The 6,000-nt window shown below is 48.6% G+C and overlaps 1 long non-coding RNA gene across 1 annotated transcript in view; it reads right to left on the bottom strand.

Annotated features, from left to right (window-relative positions):
• Positions 1–1,834: 1,834 nt before the first annotated feature.
• Positions 1,835–6,000, bottom strand: part of Zfp335os (zinc finger protein 335, opposite strand) — an 8,522-nt gene continuing 4,356 nt past the window's right edge. The window contains exon 2 of the long non-coding RNA NR_166490.1: positions 1,835–2,565. This is a non-coding gene — a long non-coding RNA (zinc finger protein 335, opposite strand). The remainder of the gene's footprint in view (positions 2,566–6,000) is intronic.

Raw genomic sequence — 6,000 nt, 5'->3', positions numbered from 1 at the left:
CAGAACTCGGAAGGCACAACCAAGTTTAAGGTCGGGCTGGCAAGATGGGTACGAGCACTGACTATTCTTCTGAAGGTCCTGAGTTCAAATCCCAGCAACCACATGATGGCTCACAACCACCCATAATGATATCTGACGCCCTCTTCTGGTGTATCTGAAGACAGCTACATCATACTTAAGTATAATAAAAAATAAATCTTTGGGCTGGAGTAAGCAGGACCGGCCAGAGCGAGCAGAGGTCCTAAATACAATTCTCAAAAACCACATGAAGGCTCACAACCATTACTCACATATTAAAAATAATAAATAATTTTTTTTTAAGTTCAAGGTCATCCTTAGCTTTGTAAGGAACTCAAGATCACCAGCCTGGGCTTCCTGAGACACTGTCTCAACAACAAACTCTGGGGAACAGAGAAATAAAGCAGGCCCAGGTCTAGCTCAGTCTGCTGGAGACACTGGAGGGTCACTGGCAGTGTCACAGTATGGCACAAACTATGACAGAGTCACATAGAGGGCATCAAGGGAACATATAATATAATCCATTTATTATATTCAGTCAACTACAGAGAAACTCCAGTTCTGGGCCAAGGCTATATTCGTATAAACAGGTGTCTCGTGTCTCCTGAGACTACAAACGTCACTAAATGTTGAGGACACCCAAGGCAAGAGACAAAATAAAGAGACAAATACAGGCCTTGCCTCTGTCACCTGTCTTCTTGCTATCAGGAGACATGTTTGCCGCTGTGTCACCTGCTGCCTTGAGGAATTGCCATCAAATACAAAACTCTTCAACCTCAGCCCCATTTCTGATCCTGAGGCCCCTTCTCCACAAGCCCACCTCCCTCCAATGCTCAAAGACTCAGGAGAAACCAAAAGAAGCCTTCATTTCACACCACGGGGAGTCGACCCTAGGGACTCATTATCCCCTGTAGGAGTGTAGTTTGGGGCTATAAATAGGTCTTTAACAACAGGTTTAATGCAACCCTAGTGGCCTGCAGAGAAGCTAGGAGTGACTAGCTACAGTACGCCTCAGCTCTGTGGTGTCTAGGGCAATGGTACGGCACCGAAGAGAGTGAGGAGATGGTCAGGACTCCACGGGTGAACTCCCACGTGCACAACTCCAGCCACCTTGCAAGCCCTGGGCCAGTTTCCTACGGCGTTACAGCGACGTGAGAAGTATCTAGTGACCTGTGATTGCAGCCCCTGGTGCACCTGCAGCCCCTGGTACCTGGGGAGGACTCAGTAAACACCTGTTGCAACAGCACAAGCGTCCCCTGCGGAGGATCCGGCCTGGAGTCACAGCCACTTCCACTAGACCAGATGTTGCGTGCCTTTTTCTGGGAGACATGAACCTACATCTGTTCACCCCGATATGGACAGCAGACCAAAGGAATAGTTCTGCTCAAGTCTATCTTGGTGAACTAAGTTCACTGAGTTTATTGGGGTAGCTATGGGCAACTCAAAGGCAGTTGTATCCCAAAAGCCCACCGGAGTATATACATGATTCACGAAAGCTGTGCCCACAGAGCTCCTGCCCGGTCTGCAGACAGCTCTGCTGAAGAGACTCCTCTCCCCAGCAGTGCTCGGGATTTGTATAACCTTAGTAGGGGGTCTCAAGAGTGTTTCGGCTTTGAGCTTCCTGGATCTTATGAGTTTTGTTTCCTGAGCCTTTGTAGGTGCCATTTGCTAATTTCTCAATGGCTTGCATCCAAACCACGAAATGTCTTTAGCAACAGGGTCTCATATCTCATTCTGGCATGCACTAATAGCAGTGGTCTGGTCATTAGGATTTCTATTGCTGTGATGGAATGGAACACCGTATCCAAAAAACATCTGGGAGGAGAAAGTTTATTTGGTTTACACCACACTGATGTTCATCATCAAAGAAAGTCAGGGCAGAGCCTGGGGAGATGGCTCAGCAGTGAGGAACACTGGTTGCTCCTTCAGGGGTCCTGAGTTCAATTTCCAGCAACCACACGGTGGCCGGCAACCATCTAAAAGGGGATCTGATGCCCCCTTCTGGCATGTGGCAGAGTACTCATAAATATATACATATATACATACATACATACATACATACATACAAGTCAGAGCAGGAACTCAAACAGGTCAGGGGCTGATGCAGAGGCCATGGAGGGGTGTTGCTTACTGGCTTGCTCCCCATTGCTTGCTCAATCTGCTTTCTGCTAGAACCCAGGACCACCAGCCCAGGGATAGCACCATATACAATGGGCTGGGCCCTCCCCACATTAATCACTAGTTAAGAAAATTCCCAACAAGCTGCTGTACAGCTCAGTGCATGGAGAAATGTTATCTGAGGTTCTTTCCTCTCAGATGACTTTAGCTTGTGTTGACAAAAAACTATCTAGTACATGACATCAGCTTTTATGGTTTTGGAGGCCTCAGAAGACTCCGCGTCCAGAAATGTATAGAGGTAGCCCACCCTGGCACTGGGTTTTCCACTTATCAGTATATGGCTTCTGGGATATGAAGCCCCAGCCATGAGCGCATCTGCAGTCATTCTTCCTTTCTGTTGCCTTTGTTCTTCCAGACGCTCTCCCAGATCTGTAAGATACTCAGGGTTAGCACTGTGTACTGAACTCTTTTTACAGAGGGTGGGCAGGGGCTCTGAAGGTTCTCTCTACCATCTGTTCCAGGAAAGCGATAATTCATCTTTGGCAGCTCATGAGATACTAAAAATGAAACACAAGCAAGGCCCGATGCAGCAAGAAAAAAACATCCATAGTTTGTACCAATTATTTCTTTAAAACAAAAACAAAAATTTGTGTATGGGGCTGGAGAGACAGCTCAGTGGTTAAGAGCACTGACTGCTCTTCCAGAGGACCTGGGTTCAGTTTGCAGCAGCCACCCAGCAGCTCACAACTTTCTGTAACTCCAGGATCTGACAGCCTCACAGAGATACACATGCAGGCAAAACACCAGTGCACATAAAGTAAAAAGTATTAAAAGTATGCTTGGGGGCTGGTGAGATGGCTCAGTGGGTAAGAGCACCCGACTGCTCTTCCGAAGGTCCGGAGTTCAAATCCCAGCAACCACATGGTGGCTCACAACCATCTGTAACAAGATCTGACGCCCTCTTCTGGAGTGTCTGAAGACAGCTACAGTGTACTTACATATAATAAATAAATAAATCTTTAAAAAAAAAAAAAGTATGCTTATACAGACAGGCATTCTGCCTGCATGTGTTTCCGCATCACGTCTGTGCTGTATCCCAAGAGGCCAGCAGAGGGCATCAGATCTCCTGGACCTACATAAGTCATCGAGCTGCAGTGTGGTTGCTGGGAATAGAACCTGGTCCTCTGGAAGAGCAGGCAGAGCTCTCATCTGCTGTGGAGCCGTCTCTCCAGCCATGTGCTGGCAGTTGCAGGGAAGGTGCCACTGCCTGTCCAGCTCTCTGTAGTCTGATGTCATCCTCCACCCCCCTTTTCATCCTGATGAGCAGTTGTGGGGCCACACCTCACCCCGCCCCCATCCCCACTGGGCTTGCTGGGGACTGTCCGGCATTGCTCAGCCTAGAACAGGGCCAAGAGGGAGCAAGCACCGGGCTTGGTACTGTGGACGTTTAATCCCAGCACTGGGGAGGGGCCCAGTGGTCTCTGTGAGTTCTGGGCCAGCAAGGGCTATCTGGTGAGACCCGGTCTTTAAAATCAGCCCCACCTGCCTGCAGAAAGGGCCAAGGCTGGGCAGACAGACAGTTCCCATTCCTGATACACTTTCTTCCATGGGGCAAATGTACACAGCATCCCTAAGAAAGTGAGCGACCAGTTCTAGAAGCCTAATGACTTTCTCCTGTACCGCTCGGTACCACGCTAGTGCCCATTCCTTCCTTGGTAAACTGTTGTTTAGGTATTAAAGCTTTTCAAAGGCCTCACAAACACTTCCTTTTTCTTTTTGGGGTGGGGTGAGGTGGGGCAGGTACTCTGTCTAGCCTCGCTTCAAGGCTGCCTATGTGCTTTTGACTAGCGCCTAGACCCTTGCCTGCTTCACCACTGTCACCACCTCCTGACTGCACTGTAGGAATCAGTTTACAGGCTGGTCGGAACCATTCTGCCCTGCTAGAGCCCCGCCCACCTCGTAAAGGTCGTACCCACCCTGGGCTTGGCAAAGCCACTAAAGTTCTGCATCGCATCGCAGTCCTGCTGAATGAACTTCAGGTGCCTGTGAACACAGCTTTACCAGGCTGAGCAAACCACACATCAAATACCACCCGCTGAGTGTCTCACGTTCTTAGTAGTGTCTGTCCTTCCTGTTACCTTCCAATTCAATCTGTGGCATTCATGAGACCTTCAGGGGGTGGTGACCAAGCATCCACACGGTTCACACCAGCCAGTCCATCCGGGACTTGAGTTCCCCTCAGGTTATACAGTCTTTATACCATAGAGGTGGACACTCACTTATTTCCATTCCCATAACAATCATATGGATTCCACCTGCCCCAAATCCTACAGCCTCAGGAGCCAGACCGTGAAAGGCTCTTTCATCTCTTGTTTTAAAAGCTTCCCCAGGGGCTGGACAGATGGTTCAGTGGTTAAGAGCACCGACTGTTCTTTCAGAGGTTCTGAGTTCAATTCCCAGCAACCACATGGTGGCTCACAACCATCTGTAATGGATGCCCTCTTCTGGTGTGTCTGAAGACAGCTACAGTGTACTCATATACATGAAATAAATCTTTAAAACAAGCTTCCCCAATTCACAGAGCTCAGAGGGCGATGACTTCCCGATTCTCAGGTTTCTACACTGCGCATTAGTCAGGTCAGTTACATGCTGACTCGTGGTTGCTCTGCACAGGGCTAACACGTTGGCCTCAGGACATTATCACTCCCACCTCCCTCTCCCCCTCTCTGCTCTCTGAGTTTTCCTGTTTTTTTTTTAAAGTTTTGAGTCCCAAGAAGGGCTAATTTGTGCCCTCCCTTAAATCCTGCCCTAAAGGAAATGGATGCCAACACCTGCCCCTCATCTCTCACCACGTCTCCTGCCAAATCAGAGACTAACGCTGTTAGCTCATCTCGGGCCTTAGCACTGTCCTGTTGCTGTTTAGAGACACCATGGCCAAGGCAACTATCACAAGAGAAAACATTTTATTGGGGGCTTGCTTAGAGTTTCAGAGATTTAGTCCATTATCAACACTGTGGGGAGCATAGCTCTGGCGATGTGTCAGAGCTATATCACAGAGAGGCAGAGAGACTCTGGGCTTCGACTTTTGAAAACTCAGTGCCCACTCCGAATGACATACTTTCTCCAACAAGGCCACACTTTAATCCCTCTAATTCTCAAACAGTTCTACGCTCTAGTGACTTAAGCGGTCAAACATAGGCGGCCCTGGGGACCATCCTCACACAATCCAGCACAGCTCCCTCCCTGCCTCTCTGACCCTGGAGAAGTCTCTTTTTTTGTTTGTTTGTTTGGGTTTTTTTTGTTTGTTTTTGTTTTTGTTTTTTTTTTTTTTCGAGACAGGGTTTCTCTGTGTAGCCCTGGCTGCCATGGAACTCACTCTGTAGACCAGGCTGGCCTCGAACTCAGAAATCCGCCTGCCTCTGCCTACCGGGTGCTGGGATTAAAGGCGTGCACCACCACAGCCTGGCGAGAAGTCTCTCTTGAGACTCAAAGTTTTTTCTGTCTCCATGGAAGAGAACCTTTTGCTATGGACTGGGCATAAAGTCTCTCCCCAAATGGTTTGTACGAAGGCTTGGTCCCCAGCTGGTGTGACAACTGACAAGTGACTGGATTGTGAGATGCTAAATTCATCAATGAAATCATAGCGGAGTGGCTACTAGGTGGTACCTTCTTCAAAGAAGGTCACTGGAGGCATGCCTGTGAAGGTATACTATTACTTTGTCCCCATCTTACCCCTACTCCCTACCCATGATGTGATTGGTCCTTTACATTTGTCCCAGGCCCCAAAGCAGAGACATCTGACTGGAGAGAAACCTCTGACTTGATCCAAAGGCAATCATCCTCTCCTCCAGTCGTTACTGAAAA

Source organism: Mus musculus, chromosome 2, assembly GCF_000001635.26.
Source record: "Mus musculus strain C57BL/6J chromosome 2, GRCm38.p6 C57BL/6J".
In the NCBI taxonomy this organism is placed as follows: domain Eukaryota; kingdom Metazoa; phylum Chordata; class Mammalia; order Rodentia; family Muridae; genus Mus; species Mus musculus.
This window is presented reverse-complemented; position numbering and strand designations above follow the sequence as displayed.